A 19,297-nucleotide genomic window follows, 5' to 3' on the forward strand; every position below is an offset into this window, starting at 1 on the left:
GGCCACCTCATCCGAACCCATGGAGATAGGGGCCGTGAGGACGGCTTTGACGCCTGCCGAGAGAGAATCACGGCGTAAACAGGAGCTTTGTTTATACTGTGGGAAAAAGTGTCACTATGTGAGGGAATGCCCTGTGAAGCCTAAAACTAACCGTTTTCGGGGTAACCGAGTGGCTTCTGTGGATACGGAAAAGGTGGCGGAAAACTGATTGACTCTGGGAAACGTGGAGGGGTTTCTTGGAGTCCTATGTATGTCCCTTCTTTATGTGGCGGAATGAATAGGGTAACTAATCACCTTTTCATATCCATTGTGTTGATGCTTGCTGGAGAATCTGTGGTCACGTCAGCTATGGTTGATTCAGGGGCAACGGGTATGTTTATTGATATACAGGAAGCCCAACGTATGGGCGTTACCCTAGTGCAGAAAGAGAGGCCTGAGGAAGTGTATGCTGTGGATGGGAGGAAGCTCAGTACGGGTCCAATTGGCTATGACACAGAAGAAATTGAGGTGATATTAGGGGACACACACTCTGAATTTATTACATTTAGCGTCGTCAGGGCCCCACAATATGGTATCATCTTTGGTTTACCTTGGTTGGAGAAACACAACCCTGGTATAAATTGGGACACTAGAACCATTCAGATGGGGTCTGAGTATTGCATGGAAAATTGTCATAAGGTGGTTATAAAACCTGCTCAAGCTCTGTCTAGTGGGTCATGTATTGCCACGGCAGCGGAAAAATGTGTTCAACTTCCTGCCGTGTATCAGTCATTTGGTAAGGTGTTCAATGAAGTTCAGGCTGAGGAACTCCCTCCTCATAGGCAGTATGACTGCCAGATCGATCTGGTCCCGGGAGCAGCGGTACCATGTGGGCGTATCTATGCTCTAACAGAGCCTGAGAACTTACACCTTCGTGAGTATCTGGACAAATTGTTGGGCTTGGGTTTTATACGTCCATCTAAATCCCCAGCTGCCTCGCCCCTTTTCTTTATACCAAAAGCGAATGGTGAGCTACGTGCATGTGTGGACTTTCGGGCGCTGAATGTGATAACTGTGAAGAATAGGTATCCTTTACCCTTGATCAGTGTTTTGCTGGAACAGGTAAAAAAGGCAACTGTGTTCACCAAACTAGATTTGAAAGGGGCATACCATTTGGTCCGCATGCGTAGCGGGGATGAATGGAAGACCGCATTTAAGACCAGATACGGGCTATTCGAGTACAGAGTGATGCCATTCGGACTCTGTAACGCCCCTGCGGCCTTTCAATTCTTTTTTAACCATGTCTTTTGTGAGATCTTGGACCGTTATGTGATCGTCTACATTGACGATATTCTGGTGTACTCAGAGACGGATGAAATTCACAGTCAGCATGTGACAAGTGTGCTTAACATCTTGCAGTCCAACAATCTTTACTGCTAACTGAGTAAATGTGACTTTCATGTTCGAACTGTAGAGTTTCTGGGAGTAATGCTGAGTCCTGAGGGCCAGGAGATGGCAGAACGGAAGGTAGCGGCGGTCAGGAATTGGCCTGTTCCATGTAATGTCCGTGATGTACAATGTTTCATCGGATTCGCCAATTTTTATAGGCGTTTCATCAATCGGTTTTCCCATGTAGTGGCGCCTATCACTCAGCTTCTGAGGAAAGCGAGCGTGTTTGTATGGACTGAAGACGCTCAAGCTGCTTTCTCGGCTCTTAAAACCGCTTTTGTGTCAGCCCCGGTGTTGGCTCACCCGGATCCTGACAAACCGTATGTAGTGGAGGCGGATGCCTCGGATGTGGTAATCGGGGCCATCCTGTCCCAACGTCATACGGACACGGGTCAGCTACACCCGGTGGCCTACATGTCCCGTAAACTTAATCCGGCCGAGAAGAACTACCACATAGCGGAGAAAGAGCTTCTGGCTATTCGGGACTCCTTTCAGGAATGGCGGCATTTCCTAATGGGGGCCCGTCATGTGGTCACAGTTTACTCTGACCACAGAAATTTGCAGTTCATGTCAGCCGCTCGTCATCTCACGCCTAGGCAGCTCAGGTGGATGATGTTTTTCTCTGGTTTTAACTTTGTCATCACGTTCCGCCCAGGAACGGACAATCGGAAGGCTGATGAACTCACTCGCCAGTCGACGGTTTCTCCGTGTGAGGAGAGGACTGAGGCTAGCATTGTGGATCCTGATAGGGTGGTGTGTGCTATGCAGCCTGATACATTCCTGAGGGATGTCAAGAAGGGGGCTGACTCCTTCTCTTGGAGGACCTGGCTTAGGGGTCACCCGGAATGGAGGTTGTATGGGGGCCTACCGATGTTTCGCAGCAGGTTGCTGGTGCTTACGTTGGCCTTGAGGAAACAGGTCTACATGTGGTGCCATGAGTCCCCTTGTGCTGGTCACCTTGGATTTGCTAAGACCCTGGAGCGTGTACTGCGGCATTTCTGGTGGCCTTCTGTGAGACCTGATGTTGGGCGATGGGTGTCCGCTTGTGATCAATGTGCAAGGATGAAGTCCGACCACTCTCGTCCGCAGGGCTTGCTGCAGCCTCTTCCTACTCCCTCCGTCCCTTGGGATCGGATTTCGGTGGATTTCATCGTGGGTCTTCCTGCTGACCGGGGATGTACTGCGATAATGGTGGTGGTAGACTACCTGTCGAAAATGGGGCACTTTGTGGCCTGCAAACAGGTGCCTTCGGCGGGTCAGTTGGCTGTGCTGCTCATGGCTAATGTGGTCCGGTTACATGGATTGCCTAGTGTTATTGTCTCCCACCGAGGCTCCCAGTTTACTGCCCAGTTTTGGAAGAAATGGTGTTCTTCGCTGCATATTGACACTGCCCTTTCTACGAGCTTCCATCCGCAAACGGATGGACAGACTGAGCGGTTAAATCCGACTCTCAAGCAATATCTAAGATGCTACGTGGATAACAGCAAAGAGAACTGGGTGGACTATTTGTGGTTGGCTGAAGTGGCATATAATAACTCCACGCATAGTTCCACCAAGAATACACCTTTCTATTGTTTGTATGGCAGGCACCCCAGGTTTCTCCCTTTTGTTCATATACTGTATTGAAACGCGTGAACCCGGTGGCGGTGAAGCTGAAGCTCCCTTCCCATCTACGTATCCATCCGGTGTTTCATGTGTCACTATTGAAACCTTCATTGTCAAAAGGCAGGCCTCGTCCACCTCCCTTGATTGTACAGGGCGAACTGGAGTACAAGGTCAGACGATTGTTGGATTCCAAGTATCGGGGGCGTAAGTTGTGGTATTTGGTGTCATGAAAGGGGTATGGGCCGGAGGAGAACTCATGGGAGTCTGCTATGGGGATCCATGCCCCGGCTTTGGTGGCTGCCTTCCATCGGAGATGCCCCTCTAAGCCTGGTCCGTGACATCCTCTGGTTGAAGGGGGGGATGTACTGTCAAGATCGTGTTAGTATGGGACTACACTTCCCGGCATACCCTGGGCCAGAACTACTATTCCCATGATCCTCCGCGACGGAGCGCGATCTCGCGAGAGAACATATAAGGAAGTCGGCGGCAGGGGACCGGCGTCGGGAATTCCTTCAAAGTACTGGCTTGCCGTGTTTTGGTTCAGGATCTTCGACGGTGCGGTAAGGGTGCTTTACACCACTGTGCTTTTCAGCGGGATCGCTGAATTCAGAAAGACTGTGGTTTTGCTCGAAGTAATTGCGGTTACTTCTGTGTTGGTTTTGTGAACTGCTGGGTGTTGGATTTTTGTCTCGGTCGGCATTTTCGGCCGACGGAGGGAAAAGGATGTTTTGGAGTTTCTCTGGAGACTTTCACTGCTACTGACCTTTGGTGTTTTGGTGTGCAATCTAAACTCTAGTGGTTGTGCTTTGTCTGTACTGAGGATGCTACCCCCACCCATATAAGAGGCATTATATGGATCTTTGGATGTACTTGTGTTCCTGGGGTCTACAATTATTTTATTTGCGTTGGATTGGATTTCTATTTCCTAATGTGGCAGCGTGCATTAAATTGTGTATTGGTGTTAACTACTGTCTATACCTCTTCTAATTAACAGGGGGTCCTTGGAGGTGTATTGCTTACACTGTACCCCTGTGAAGCATTATAGAGGTATACTTAGGTAGGTTCTTATACCTGTGATACATGTGATCAGTGTGACCTCCGGTGATGGTTCAGACATATATCATTTGACTATTCCATGCCTTTTTGTATTGCTGTAGTTACACCGCAACAACCCCAACGCTACCAGATACCTCTGCACATCTACGAGGTTTATTTTTCCTTTACAGGTATAACCAATAGATGTATGCTTGATATGTAAAATGTTAGCACTGTTAGAGAAATCGTAGTTTCATGTGTGTGCTCTGTTTATGTCTTTCAGATCTCCCTCCCCGCTGTCCCCTTCCTTTCCTTCCCTGATCATTTCCTTTTTCCCCTCGCTCGATCTTCTCAATGCTCTATGCCATCACGGCAATTCAGGCGTTGGTTCGATCTAGAGGTGGGCGTACTATTCAACAAACCGATCCCGAGGACGTTATTATAACAAACCACTAGGCCATTTGCCAATATGCATCAGCCTAACACTTCCATGCGTTACAACTCCATGTCTTGTGGGGTGTATGGCTCAGTCTGCTGGTGGAGGCCTGAACATTTAAACCTTCCAGTGTTGGGTGTTACAGGAGAAATAATGGGCCCCCTGAGGCTGGCTTATGCCTTCTGGCTATTTGTTTATTAACTGGGGTACAAGATCCTGACATTGCCCAGGTGCCCATAGTGTGTCATCAGTGCTTTATTAAAGGGCAAGACGGCAAGAAAGGCTCTTGGAAGGTCTGCCATGGTTGCAGTACCATTTTTAGCACATTTACTTTTACTTTGTATGATGGAAGTTGAAGAGCTAGCTCTCCTTATCACCAGGGCACAGAAGGGAAATTCCTCAGTGGAAGGACCATGAATAGCAGAACTGAGGTATGCGTCTGGTGATGTACCAAAAACACTGGCCTTCTGTAGGTCCACGAAAAGGTTCTTATCATCACATAACTGAGAGTTGTCAAATGCATTATTGTGTAGCTCTGGGTGAGAAAATCTGCAATGTGGGGGAAGATTATCCGATTCCGAATGAGGATCAGCTGGAGGTCGAGAGGGCTATGACTTTGAGTGAGATCACTGCTGATGATTCGCCTCAGTGTCTGAAAGGAATATCGGTTCCTCTTCTGCCGTAGCAGAACGGTTTGAAACAGGTCCCTTACACACTGGAAAAAGATTTTAAAAAATTGAAAAGTCTTGCCTGTCAGGCATGATGAAATCAAAGGAGTGAGCTCGGGATCAGTGCCATTGAAAGAAAGGAACTAATGTCAGTGCATGGAGGTGGCGGCAATGTAGGGTCCCGGCATCACTTTCAGGATGGGACGGAACGGATACGGAGCAGCGCAATGGCACCAATCAATGTGCAAGGGAATAGCTGAGAAAAAATCTCTGGATCCAGTCTGGTGCTGGGGAGTATTCACAGGGTGAAGAATCTGCAGTTAGAACCATGAATATGGTGAAGCTCAAAGATGAAAGAGATTCAGGTTTTCACCAGTGCCTGACAAATCATTATCACCATCACCACTGCTTTCAAGATGACTGGGCCTTGTGAAGCTTATCATAACAAAAACTCTGAAGAACATTTGAACATATCACTCAACGGGAGACACTGGAGGACTGCTTAAAAATGAGCTGCGGAAAGGCTAGACTACCAAACACTCTATGGGCTAACAAAGATCTACAAGGAAATCCTTAAACACTCAAGATAACTTTAGAGTCTCCATTTACAAACCAAAGTGGATAAGGGTAAATATCAGATGGATTAGGACAATATATTCCATGCTTCAATGAAAGTCACTTCTCATTTCCCACGAACTACCGCTCAGGCTATTTCCATAAAAAAGTCGACTTGAAACATCAACCACTGAAACATCAAAAAGCTACAATCAATGATGCACTTCATCATGCCACCCTTTCCTTTTCCGCTGCCAATATCTTTTACAGACCCCAAATGAAATGTAATTTACTTGCCTCATCATATAAATCCCCTAGAATAGGGAAAATTAAGAAACCTTTATAAGAATTAATCCGCGTTTGCAGATCAAAACAGGGTTCTACGTAAATCTTACCTTCCCTAACTAAAGCTAAAGCCTTTATGAATAGCATTTTAGTTTAAAATAATTTCATATTTTATCATTTGTGTTTTTGTTGTTTTGTGTTATTTTATGTGAATCTGTGCAACATAGGCTTGTAGCTCGAAGCTTGTTTAGAATAGATCATTAAAACTTGGATAGAAATAGTGCCATCCCTGGTATCTCCTAATTAATGGATGTGGTGTGATTTATATCACCTCCCCTGCCACGTAGAGGTATTTCTTTTCTCACTACGTCACTCATTATGCCATCTCTATATTACACAAGATAACTTATTGATAGTGCCGGACTAACTATTTGTACTACTTCTCAGAGCAGGCACCTTTCAGGTCTAACCATATTTGGTTGAGTGCATACTGTGGTAACACAATGATAGTGCCGACACTGTACATTGTACTCTATGTGCGTGACGTGTATCACCATCCTAATAATGTTTGTGATTCCCTAACAGTATTCAAACTGAATTCCTGCTAGAACAGAACCCTTCAGCATGTGGTTAGAGTGCTACACTACCTGGCAACAAATTACTAAGCAACTGAGCACAAGTGACAGGCTGCTAGGTAATTTAACTAAGCAACAGGTTACCCAACAACACTGGGCAACCTTATGCAGGTACAAAGGCTGTATCAGTCTGTCACTCCGAGTGAGAGAGAGATACAAGGACCATCTGCATTCCTGGGATGTATACCCACCGCAAGGACCTTCCGGTTAATAACCCAGTAGAACAGTCACTTAGGTCACATAAAACTATGCAGAGGAGTTTTACATAGCTCAGTAGGCCTGAGACCAAATGTAGGGAAGGATTTGAATTAAAACAATACACCATAAAGAAAGCTAAGTTTGCACTGTTGTCTAAATTCACAGTTCTTTGGATGTGTCTGAGAAAGAATATGAAATACATATAAATGCATTAATTAACTATGTCAAAAATGTTCTACTCTGCAAAAGAAGGACCTTGAAATGTACAAAGTAAAGTCAACGCCGCTCATAAATATGAAAAGGGATTCCTCCTCTGTAAAAATACATATTTACGTCCAACAGAAATATTTAAATGAAACTAAATATTTCACAAACAAGCCACTATTAGCTAAGAGCATGGCACTGTCAAGTTGAAAACATAACAGCTTCACATAAGTCCAAACACCACCACCAGCATAACCAACCATTGATCAATTCCTCACCACAACCATCAAACACGACATGTTAGGAATACAACTTCATATCTAACATCTGACAGTTTCAATACAATGAACATAACTCACATTTTCTAGCAGTATTCCAGTGCCTTACAACAGCTGCCTCATAACTGTTCTCCCCACAAAATTATGGAGAAAACTGCAATCGCCCAACACAAAAAACACAGTCACATTTACCAATACACAGACCACAGCCATTGATCCCAGACTTGAAAAAGAAAAACACTTCAAAAGGTCTGGGATGACTCATTTGACAACACAGATACAAAATCGACTCCCCACTATCAGCCACATGTACAAACCGTTTTGCCTGTTGCAACAGGGCCAATTCGCAGAATAAAGATTTAGTAATTTGTTAGCGAACGCAATTTGGGTTTTGTGATTCGGTATTAGGAAGGGGTGTTTCAGGAGTGTCCCTTCCAAATAGAGACTTGCTGTGCCATGTACAAATGTTTTGTGACCAAAATGCTTTTTAACACCAACGGGAAGGGCTCCCCAGGGGACCAGTTACCCCTTTGTGAATGCATGCGAAAAAGGTTTTTAAGAGCAGGCGATGGTCCCACGGACCGCAGCCTACTCTTAAAAACGTAAACTGAAACGTTTAATTTTTAGGTCGAGCCTAGGCAGAGCACATGCACTGTCTCTCGACATGCTGTAATCAGTCTGTGGGCTTTATGCCCACCCATAGGCTAGTTCCTTTGTCACTCTTGTAATCTTTGTTTCTATTTCTTTCTGGCATGCATTTTTCATGCCTCCTTTCGTGTTTATCCCTCCCCGAGAGCATCAACCAAGTGCGATCTTCTTCCACTGCTTCTCTTTATTATGTATTTGTGCGTCTTTTTTTGTGTTGGCGGTAGCACTGCAGCCACCACCAATGACTAGCTTTCTTCATCAAGCGTCTTTTTAGTTCGAGCCTAGGCAGCGTGCATGCGCTGTCTTCAAGACATTTATTTCATATTTTCTGCACAATCCGCTTGTTTTAATAACTTTTCTCCCCGCACTCTGAAGCTATCGGAGCACTGGCTTGAACCTGGTTCCCTAGTTTCAAAGTTTGCCGCTCTAGCAATTACGCCATATCCTTTCCATTACCTCGTTCTGCCTGCTCCCAGCCTACCCCCTCGCACCAATCACAGCATGTTGAGTCTCAAGTCAGACTCCAACCCTATACTCCCAAGCTTCAACGCCCTCCCTAGCTCCATTATTTTTACATCTCGCCACTCGCCCTTGTTCTTTTAAAAGCCAACCCATGTGACCACCTGCTCCCCGTTATTTTTTTAAAACGTGCTCCTGCTTTCCGTTATTTTCAATCCGCCCACCCAACGACGTTGGTTTTTATCCTCTCGCTGGCCCCCTTTGTTTCCCACTCCCCTCCCTCTTGTTTATTGGGCGACTCTGAGTTGCATGAACTTTGGGCATGATGAGTCTGTACGAGGAAGTCGGAGACAGGGGCTGAGGATGCGTCCTTTCTACAAGTGGGAACCGTGCTGGTGAGTAAGGTAATATGGGCGGGTTTTGTCTTGGTTGAACTCAACTGCACTAGATCCTCTGCTGCGACACCCAGGCTGTAGCTCTGTCAAGTCTGTGTCAAGTGATTAACTCCCTACAGTTGTACAGTCCTCCGCCCGGTCCCAGGCTCTCCCCACTCAGAGCACCACAGCACTCTACAACCGCCCACGGGAGACATGTTTACAAAATTATTGGTAGTGGCTTGAATGAGCCTGATTCGGTGTGTGGCACTTGCTTCCGATACTGCAAGGAAATAAGTGTACGAAACCACCCCCTGAAGTTGGGTGTGAATATATTTCCATAGGTGTACCAGTAGTGCAAAACACAATGAGTGCCATGGTAGATTGTTTGCGCACACACAGACAGGGTAAAGTCCATATCGTTCAGTGTCTAAGTAATTTATGCACTGAAAACTAAGAGTCCGTATATGTATTAAAGCAGCCTTTCCTGTATAGTTTAGCAGCCATAGTATATAATTTTTGCATCTCAATCTAAAGTCACGATATTTGCAGTAATACTCATGGTGGCGTTGCAGAATACAGTGTGATCGGCGAGTCTCAGAGATGCGAAGATAACCACATTAAAACAATGTATGTTTTTGAAGAAATCTGCGTTGACAGTAGTAAGTAAATCATGCTAGCCCACCACTTTTTTGTATTGTTTACCCAGGATCCCAGGAATACACAAAAATCCTCCTCTCTTTTTAGCTAGCATGTGCAAATGAATGTCTGAATAGCTTTGTGTCGCTGCCGCACATACCCATTATTTAAGTTCTCCGCAGCGAAGCAATAGCCTCATTACGCGGTCTGATCAATCTTTACAGCCCAGTCTGCAGCAGGCGGCTTTTCCTGCCGCTTCTTGGAGTACACTGTGGAGATCCCTAATGGCGGCAGCGCTAATTTGCGCAGGATTCACGCACTGATCAGTGACAAATAATTCAGTGCTCTGCCCAAGTTAGTTTGCAGGCGGAAATCTTGCCCTGAGCCTGCTTCCTGGCTGGTTTATTTTTTCAAGCCCAAACTGATTCACCTTAAAAAATAAAATAAAATAACACAGTCCTTGAGAATATTTTCATCCTTCCAACATGGCCAATAAGAGTAACGTTCTAGTTGTTGCAATGCACTTAACACACTTTTCCAGGTTACATGCAGAGACTCTAATGAGACACGTTCAATTGTACATCACTGAAGTCATGATTTTATAATTGAGTTCAACTGCATAATGATGCGAGTTGACTGCCTGATTATTTTACCCCTGATTACGTTCATATATAGGTGAATGCATACCTTAAGTCCTGATTTATAAATACTATTTAGATTATATGTTTCACTCCTAGTTTTTAGGTCTCACCTAGCCAGCGCATGCGCTGTCTCTTTGAGACATGCTGTATCTCATCTATGTGTGAGTATGAAAGGGGTAGGCCCTTAAAACTCAGGACCTGGGTCCGTTGGTCAGTACAAATGAGGATGGTCTGAGTATGGCAGATTAAATATACATATATATATAAATTCAGATAGGACCATGTTCACCTTAAAATTTAAACCAATCAAAAAGAGAATTTGATTATTTGTATTTCTTTCAGGCGTTTTATTCATTCGTCCCCCTCACTTATTCACCTACCCTTCCCTTTTCACAGAGAGCACCGATTTCGAATACAGAATGTAATGATGATACAATTACATGTCTTTATCATAAATTGCTCGACACTATTTTGACTATGAATGAATAAAACGCCTGAAAGAAATACAAATAATCAAATTCTCTTTTTGATTGGTTTAAATTTTAAGGTGAACATGGTCCTATCTGAATTTATATATATATGTATCTCATCTATGGGCTTCAAAGACGCCCACCATTTTTCATTGGTTCTTCTTTTATGGCGTTTGGAAATCCTTGCTTTTTAATGGGGCATTGGCTTTATTTGACCCTCCCTCTCATGTTTGGTTCCCTCCCATGAGCTCTTTTCTTGCTGTCTATTTATGTTGGTTTTGGCGATGCAATTCTTTTTTCCTGGTCTCAACTATTGCTTTTGGAATGCTGTGTTTTTTCGCTAACTTGATGGCATTTGGAATTTTTCGCTTTCTGATACCAAGGTCTTCAGCACTCCAGACTTCCAGCACAGTTAACATGAACCCCTCACGCTTCAATGTTGCTTGCTTATTAAAAAGCGTTCATCCAATAGACCGTTTTTCAACACATCAAAAGTTGTATCCAGCAGCATAACACACAATCTCACTCTACATAATTCCACAGCTACTAATACCATTTAATTGCTATTCACATAATTCCACACCATGCCACATATTTCCACTACACAACTCCACACCACACAATTCCACAACAAACAATTCCAATACAAGCCATCTCTATGTCGCACATCCACCAACCCTGTCATCTCTCCCCAACAACCCACTCTCTCATTTTACAGTCCCACTACTCTGCTCAGCTCGCAATTCCACTGCCTCCTCTCTTCCCTCTCTCACACTCCCTATCTCCTCTATACGGTCTGCTCACATATGCCACCTTCCTGTACCTCCTCGTGCTGTGCACTGGTCCACCTCTCGTCTACCCGCCCCCCGCGGGTGCCACTCCCATTCATCCCTCTCTCTCTCTCTGTCTCTCTCTCTCTCTCTCTCTATATATATATATATATCTCCCTCATTCTCTCTCATGCACTCTTCCTGCCTCTCTCTCATATTGGTTCACTTCAGGTCTTTGAGCAGTTTCTTTCCTGTGCCTTTTCAAGATTTCCATCCCATAAAACCACGTTCTCCTCTTGGGGTGTCTTCTGCGTACACAGATGCACCTTCTTTATGCGTCTTTAAACTGCTCTCCTCTTCTTTCTCAAACACTCTTTCTGCTCCTCTGTCTGGAGTTCATTCACCGCAGAAACTACCTACCCCTCTCTATCTTCCTTTCTGTGCAAATCTCACCCCTATCACCATGCCAAATAATTCCACTACACACCACACAATTCCACCCCACACAATTCCACAACTAACAATTCCAATTCATCCCGCATAATTCCACTCCAAATCACATACATCCACTGCCAACCAAAACACATGGGTAAAAGACATTGTCATTTAAAATGCCAATAGCACTAACTCTCGCAAATGTGAGACCGATTGCATTGCAAATGCTTGTTCTTTTTTAAACACATCACGTTTTCCTTTAAGGAAAACAGACTGCATTAAAAAATAAACCGTTGCTTTATTTAAAAGCTAACACAGACATGCTGGTCTGCTGTCCACAGCAGGCCACCGTCCCTGTGTTTTTAGGGATTCCCAATGGGTCGCAAATTGCGACCTACCTCATGAATATTAATAAGGTAGGTCCATCTGTGACCCACTGGGAATCGCAAATGGAATTCAATAGAGCTTCATACATTTATAATTGCAATTTCCAAATTGCAATTTGCATGAAATTGCAATTCGGAACTCGCAATTTCTATATGAACGCGTGGCCCTAAATCTGCTATTATTCAGCACCCCTTATGACAAATTAGAACACAACAATCTTAAGAAATAGTCGCTACCAGAAACACAGTCCATCATTTTCTTCTTTTATGTTGGGTCTGGGGCTTAGTGGACTGTAGGGGCCTTTGTTCGACCTTGTGATCACAGATTCAAATACCGGAAAGGGACACTCAGACTTTCATCCTTCTGAGGTCGGTAAAATGAGTACCATTGAGGTGGGTAACACTAAACATCTGTTATTCAGCGCCAAGATATCCTTGGGTGAACGTGCGCCTTACAACTGCACATGTTATGTTCTGACGAACTATATAAAAAATAGTTTACCACTTACTTTAGACCAGCACAGAAAATACCTCAAAATTACTCATCGACCAAACATTTTCACTGTGTGCATATAAACGCTAATGCACAATAAAAGACATATCCAGTCTCTATTGTAGCTATGTGGATGGCACACATATTTATCACTGTCTTGATTCTACTAATGTGTGGGTTTCTTTTATTGATTTATGGTTTTGTAAATTGGGGATTCTATTTCTATTCATTTGTGAATAATGCCCTCATACCTGTAAGCAGTTCAAAACGCTTGCTATCCACAAACTAAGCCTGTCGACTCAATCATGTCCAATTGTAAAGAAATGGTACAGTATCCCAGATAGCACCCATGTAATCACAACTGCCAATGCATCCTCTATAGGGACAAACAAATGCCACTGAATCCAAACCATTCAGCAATATCCTCAGGGCTCGTACCTTGAACTATGTACTGCTCGCTCCTTAATTCTCTTTCAGAAATATCCTACAGGGATTCACTTTGCAGTGTTCTGCTTTACACCCAGCCCCAGTCCCATATGTAACATTACATATTTGTAATGGGAGAAAGCTACTGGGAGAGAAGCGATGCATAAAACACTTCAATAAAACAAACACCGGCAAAGCCAATCTCATCTTTTTTTGGTGAAGCCAAAAGGTAAAAAAAGAGCTGCGATGACAGCGCAGCAGCCATGTCATTTTGTAGGTGTGTGAATGCATAATGACGTGTGCGCACACGCTTCATTACGCATTCGTCATTACACGTGCACATCTGCAATATGACTGTGCCATTTTCTTTTTTAATTTACTGATCCGAGATGGATCAGAAATAAAAATGAAAAAAATGAAAAAGAAGCAGCTGCTTTAACCCCTTCCATGCTGGTGACGAACCCCAGCCGTCACGCTCTGCGGCGCTCGTGTGCTGATGACGGCTGGGGTTCGTCACGGCCCCGCCCTGTTCTTTTGTTTACCGCACAGCGGCGGAAACGGCCCAGCATGGAAGGGGTTAAGGCAAAAAGGTCAGCAGCAATGTGCCGCCTGTTCCTTCCCATCGCCTAAATTAATTAATTCTTTAAAAAAAAGATTCATTAAAACATTGTGGGTATGGGGGTAGCAGAGGAGCAGGTGGGGGAAGCATCGTGGAGTGGGTATGAGGAGGGTGGAAGCAGCATACGAGGGAAAGAAACACGAGAGTGGCGGGAGAAGCCGACTAGCGAGAAAGCAAAATGGAGTGCTGGGGACAGAGAGAAGCACAGGATATAAAACTTGCAATACGCAGAAGACACAGAGAGCACTGGGTAGACAGGTGTTTGAGGGGGAGGAAAGCACATGTGGGAGAGAGCTGGAAAACATATCCATTCTAATGGAATGCTTAAGCAAAAAGAACAAGCATTTACAATGCAACGGTTTCGCCTTTGCAAAAGTTTGAGCTATTGGCATTGTAAATGACAAACTTTTTATTTATGTTTTGGTTTTGAAAACAGATAAATAAACGGCATTGTCATTTACAATGGCAATAGCTTAATCTTTCGCAAATTCAGCATTTTTCCCAGGGTCTACCTGGTCCCAGAGACAGCTGTTGGAACTGAGATCCGTCTGGTTTCCCATACTTCCCAGCACTGGGCAGGTCCATTGCACGTGGGAGCATGCACAAGTTTAAATTTAATTCATACAGACCAAATATACTGCTCTCCTCTGTGCTGCAGTGAAGTACTAAAAGTACTTTAACGATAGGCTATAAGCGATTGTGCGCCTGCTGTGTTTTTCGCAGAATTATGGTTTTGCCGCATTTGCCACCTAATCCATCAACCGCTGCATAATCTTCAAATTTTAACAAAAAAAATCCTGGCTCAAAGGTTACTAAAAACACAGCGCTGTGTTGCTGCGCAGTGGAAGGGCCTTTGCAAAGGTTGTCTGGCCACGTTTCTGTTGCTTCTTGCTATATTTAGGCATTAAACTATTAGCAATGAGGTGCAGCCCATGTCCAGTCAATGTGAATAAGTGTAAAAATGTCAAAATAATACTATCACAAATGTGCCGCATAATTTGCCTTTTCTTGCTGCATAATCTAGTCAACCCTGCCACATTATTTGGCCTTCCTCTGCCGCATAATTTCAGTGGTACTGGATATAAGTAACATTGGGGAGAGATTGAGTATCAAGGTAGGGGCGAGAAGACAAGGGGCTAAAAAGAAATGGATAAGAGTAACTGTGGAAATCAGATGAGAGAGGAAAGGGTGGTGCCATGACAGAGTCCTGCGAGAGAGAGAGGGGTGATTACTTTGAGAGTACTTTTTACAGCGTGCTCGCAGGAGGGACAATGAAAACGCAGACGACCGGCAGAAATAGCTGACAGATATATTACCTCTTGTCACCGATTTGGCCGTGAAACGCAATCGCACGAACGTCTACTGTATTTCCGTTTCCGCGAAAGGCTTTGTGTCAATCCTATCTGAAAAAAAAGAAGTGTGCGTTTGAGCAGCGCGTCCGTTGGTTGTACAGTGTCTTCTATTTACTGTGGAACACTGATTGAACTTGTCCTGCCAATAAAGTTCGTTTGAACTTGAATTAGTGAGGGGGTGCTGACCAGAGAGGTAGCACTGGAAAGAATATTGCGCGAGAGCATTACAGAGTGAGGAAGGTGTAAAGCAGCAGGGAGCCGGTGGGGCGTGGGGGGGTTAAAAGGGTGCGAGAGAGAGTGCTTGGAAGTCTGGGAAGATGAGGACATGCGTATGTATAGAAGGAAAGCAAATGAAAATTACAGGGGTGGGAGAGATAGGAATGGAAGGAGGAAAGTTAAAAAAGAGGAAGACTCATGAGAAAAGGAGCAAGTGGGGCGTCATGCAAGCCGAGGGAGGGAGCCATTGTGAGAGCAACAAACATCCCGAGAACTGGTTCACACACAAGAGCTCAGAGAAGTACGCAGAGCCCGCAGAGCCGGGCGAGGGAGAGGGTAAAAGATAGCGATAGAGAGAGCAGGAGGGTCTGAACTGAAGAAGAGAGGGAGAGCGTTGGCAAGAGAGAAAGAGAGGGTTAATGAGATGGGTGGAGAAAGATCGAAAGGGAGAGAGGTTGAAAAACAGGTTTAGGCTGCAATGCTAAAGATAGCAACACCACCATTAAACGAGGCCGTGGTTCCATTTCTGCCAGTTTCTATTACAAACTATGCATTCTGGGAGATGTAGTCTTTGTTCTGTTCAAGAAACTCTGCTAGGTTAATGTACAGGCCGACACTAAAAGAGAAGAAAGGAGTTAACCCGGGCTAGCAAGGGTGGCCCCGGTGATATGGCGTCATAAATTCAGCTCACAAAAAGCCCTGCGGGTGCCTGTCCCCGGCCCGCCCTGCAGGTGTTGTTTGATTCTTTACCGCTCCAATAAGTGTAACCCGGCACCCGGCCCTCGTCTTGCCGTTCTTGGCCTCGGAATAAGTTGGGCCACAACAGCTGCTGCTTCCAGCTCTTTTGCTGTCTCAGGAACTCTGACAGGGCAGCGGGAGAGCTGCCGCTTCTAAATTTAAACCCCTTGCTCCGTCTCTGTGTTCGTCCTATTTTCCTCCCCTCATTTTGCCCCCACCCTCTTCCTTGCCATCGCGGAGGACCGGATTTGCCAGGGAGAGAAGCCGGGGGGGGGGGGGAGGTGGGGGGCGCACCAGTGAAAGCCCCGGATAAACCGGAAGGGGGTAACAGTCCAGGACAGAAGAAATATAAGGGGGAGACACAAAAGAGGGGAACAAGTGGAAGTGTAGGACCGTAACCACCAGCCGGAGGAGGCAAGGACTGCGCCCAACGCCAAGATGGAGTTCAGCCCCGTAGACGACGGGTCGCTTCAGAGGAAACAGAAGGAACAAGCAGCTCCTGAAAGACACGGACAGCGGGAGGGGGGCAGGATACGACCACGCGGGACCGGGAGACACGCAAACACGTAAAACAAACAGGGAGATGACATGAGACGGGGTAGACGTACAAAGTGAAAAGAAAATTATAAACAAAATGCTGCTTACCTGATCGCAAATACAAAGTACTTCCTGGCAACTTCAATCGCGCAGCCCACTCCTACAAAGGACACTTCGAAAAAGACCAAAACATGCAGAGACCAAAAAACAAAATAACATCCGCCCACTGGCGCACGAAAATGGGTGGGATAAGTAAAAAACGCGGAAACGCCCACGAATCTGCTCGGGAATGAGTGACGCATCTGTTTCAATGGCTAGCCTCCATTTATGGAGCCAGCAAATGGGACAGAGAGGCGGGACAAAGCCCCATACTTGTAAACAAAAGTTTTTTGCCTGTGCGAACGCTGCTGCGCAGCGGATCGCGACGCGAAACCTAAAAAGGAAGTTCCCTATAAGTGAGGAATGGAAGGATAGAAGCCAGGCAGTCAGAGATGCTAGAGAGACTATGCTCCAGGAAAGAAATGAATACAAAATGAACACGCATCAGAATTCCAGGCTGCTGCTACCAGAGGCAGGGCATTTGTATTCCAAACACAGCCTGGCATTTGATCTGGCTGCATAAACATGAGGGGGCCAAAGCTTCACAAAACCTTTCAGAGCCGCGCATGTTTCGGGGAGAGAAATGATGGGGAGTTAAGTTCAGCGGCACGCTTCCGTTTCAGCCACGGCGTCATTACACCATCTGTATCCAGGCAGATGTGTGTGGTCCTAGGAAAAGGATGCTGCTGGGCGTGGTGCTCCGGATAAGGCGTCGTTATTTCAACAGTAGAACCACTAGAGGGAGCCCGAGCCAAATGTGTCCGAATGCGCCTGTTGTGTATTAATAAAAACACATATGATTTGTGAATTATCCATATCAAATAGCACAAAAAAAGGAAGGAGCTTGGGGGATGGGGTGGGGGTAAAGGTGTCTTAAAGTAGCGTTGTACGTTTCCTTGCATGGTGAAAAGTGTAAGTGAGCTATAAAGTTGTTTCCTTCCTGGCCTCGGACACCATGTAGGAAGCCTCCCCGCCCCTCCGTGGCGCCCCTGATCTCCTAAAACCCTCACCAACTGCATAGGACCCAAGTGCATGAATCAGGAATGGGCGAATGACTCGTAGTTCGATAAATGAATGAATGGGCAATTTAATGAATTCACGATCGGATGAATGAACAAGTAATTCAATGAATGAATTCATGAATGAATGAGTTCACAAAGGACGTCTCAAACTCCACTGTTCTTTTGCTTGTGAAATAACGATTCTTTGACATTCATAATTCATAAATAACAAAAGAATATAGCGGTTTATGTAGCACTTGTGAGACTCAGAGCACATTAATATGCATGTCTAATTCATCACGATGTTTCGGGTGCATTGCTCTCAAGTAAGCTGATGCCAAGTGTGAGAAGTTAATAGAATCCTGGATTCTGAGCTCACACGCCAGTGCATTCCGGTCCTTGCCGTTCTTGACTGGCACTGGAAAGTGAGCCTACAAGGACCAGAATTAAGCTTGGTGAGCGCCAGAAACTCTGCAGCCCTGGAATATCTCACACCTTACAACTGGAGACCACATATGTTGATTTACAATTGCTTTAAGGCTCTAGTGAACAAGTATTGGCCGCGCGGCCGTAAAAGTAATGCTGCGCAGCGCGAAAGTCATCGCGATCACGGTGAAAGCGAAAGTGATTGCGATCGCGATGACGCGCTCTGTACTCGCAAAAATTAAATAAAATTTAAAAATGCGAGTGCTGACGCAAGTGGAGCGCACGCGACGGTAAAAAGTGCTGTGAACGTCGCGAGCGCTTGTGCACGTAATAGCAAGCTGGTCGCCGGCAAGGTAGCACTTTTGAAGCAGCTACTAAATGTCTCGCCAGAGTAGCGCATGCGCTGACTCAGGCGAGACTTACAAAATTATTTTTACAAATCCTATGACATGGCTGCCCGGGTCATTCTGAAGGCATGCACATCACACACCAGCTTGCCTACAAAATGGCATAGATGTTATTTTTAATTACTCATCCGCGTTGATTCGTTCAATAAAAATAACAAATTGTTTTTTCGAAAGGAGGTGGAGGAAGCAACATGAGAGGGCTGTGAACAGCATGGGGGTGGGGGGCCACATGGATTCCTGGGGGAGGGAGGAGAAGCAGCACAAGAGGCCCGGGTGGGGCTGGAAAAAAGCAAACGGGTGAGAGAGTAACATGGAGTGCGGTGGGAAAAAAGTCAAAGGATGAGTGAGAGCAACATTGAACCGGGTGGAGAAGCACATGGGTAAGAAAACACGGGTGGAACAAGCACATGAGGGCAAGTCCATCACAGAGGGGGCAGGGATAAGCACACACACAGGATACAGCAACACATAGGGGAAAAGAGAAACACTCTGGGGACACAGCTGGAAAACTAAGGCTTTCTCATGGGGAGCTCAAAAGTGAGCAAAGGAATGACACAAGTAAATTGGCAATGCTCCAGAGGAAGGACAAACACCAGATGGACAAGGCAAGCTATTTAATAAGAAGCAGCGAAATGAGTGCCAGTAAAACCAAACAATGCCCGCAATATGTCATTCGAATCAGACAGGTTTTCTGCATTGTGCGCTCGATCAAAAAAGCAACTGAAGGAGAGTGATAATAAAGTCAATCAATGATAAGCAATAGGCGGGCGAACTGTAAGCCCCTGTAATTTCTTGGTAAGCCCATAATAGGCTTTTTGTACCCATATAGTTAGG

The 19,297-nt window shown here is 45.3% G+C and overlaps 1 protein-coding gene across 5 annotated transcripts in view; it reads right to left on the reverse strand.

Moving 5' to 3' along the window:
- BBS9 (Bardet-Biedl syndrome 9) overlaps window positions 1-19,297 on the reverse strand; it is a 1,968,820-nt gene that overhangs the window by 1,553,548 nt on the left and 395,975 nt on the right. The gene's annotated exons all lie outside the window — the stretch shown is intronic.

The sequence above is a fragment of the Lissotriton helveticus genome, chromosome 4_1, assembly GCF_964261635.1.
Source record: "Lissotriton helveticus chromosome 4_1, aLisHel1.1, whole genome shotgun sequence".
Taxonomy (NCBI): domain Eukaryota; kingdom Metazoa; phylum Chordata; class Amphibia; order Caudata; family Salamandridae; genus Lissotriton; species Lissotriton helveticus.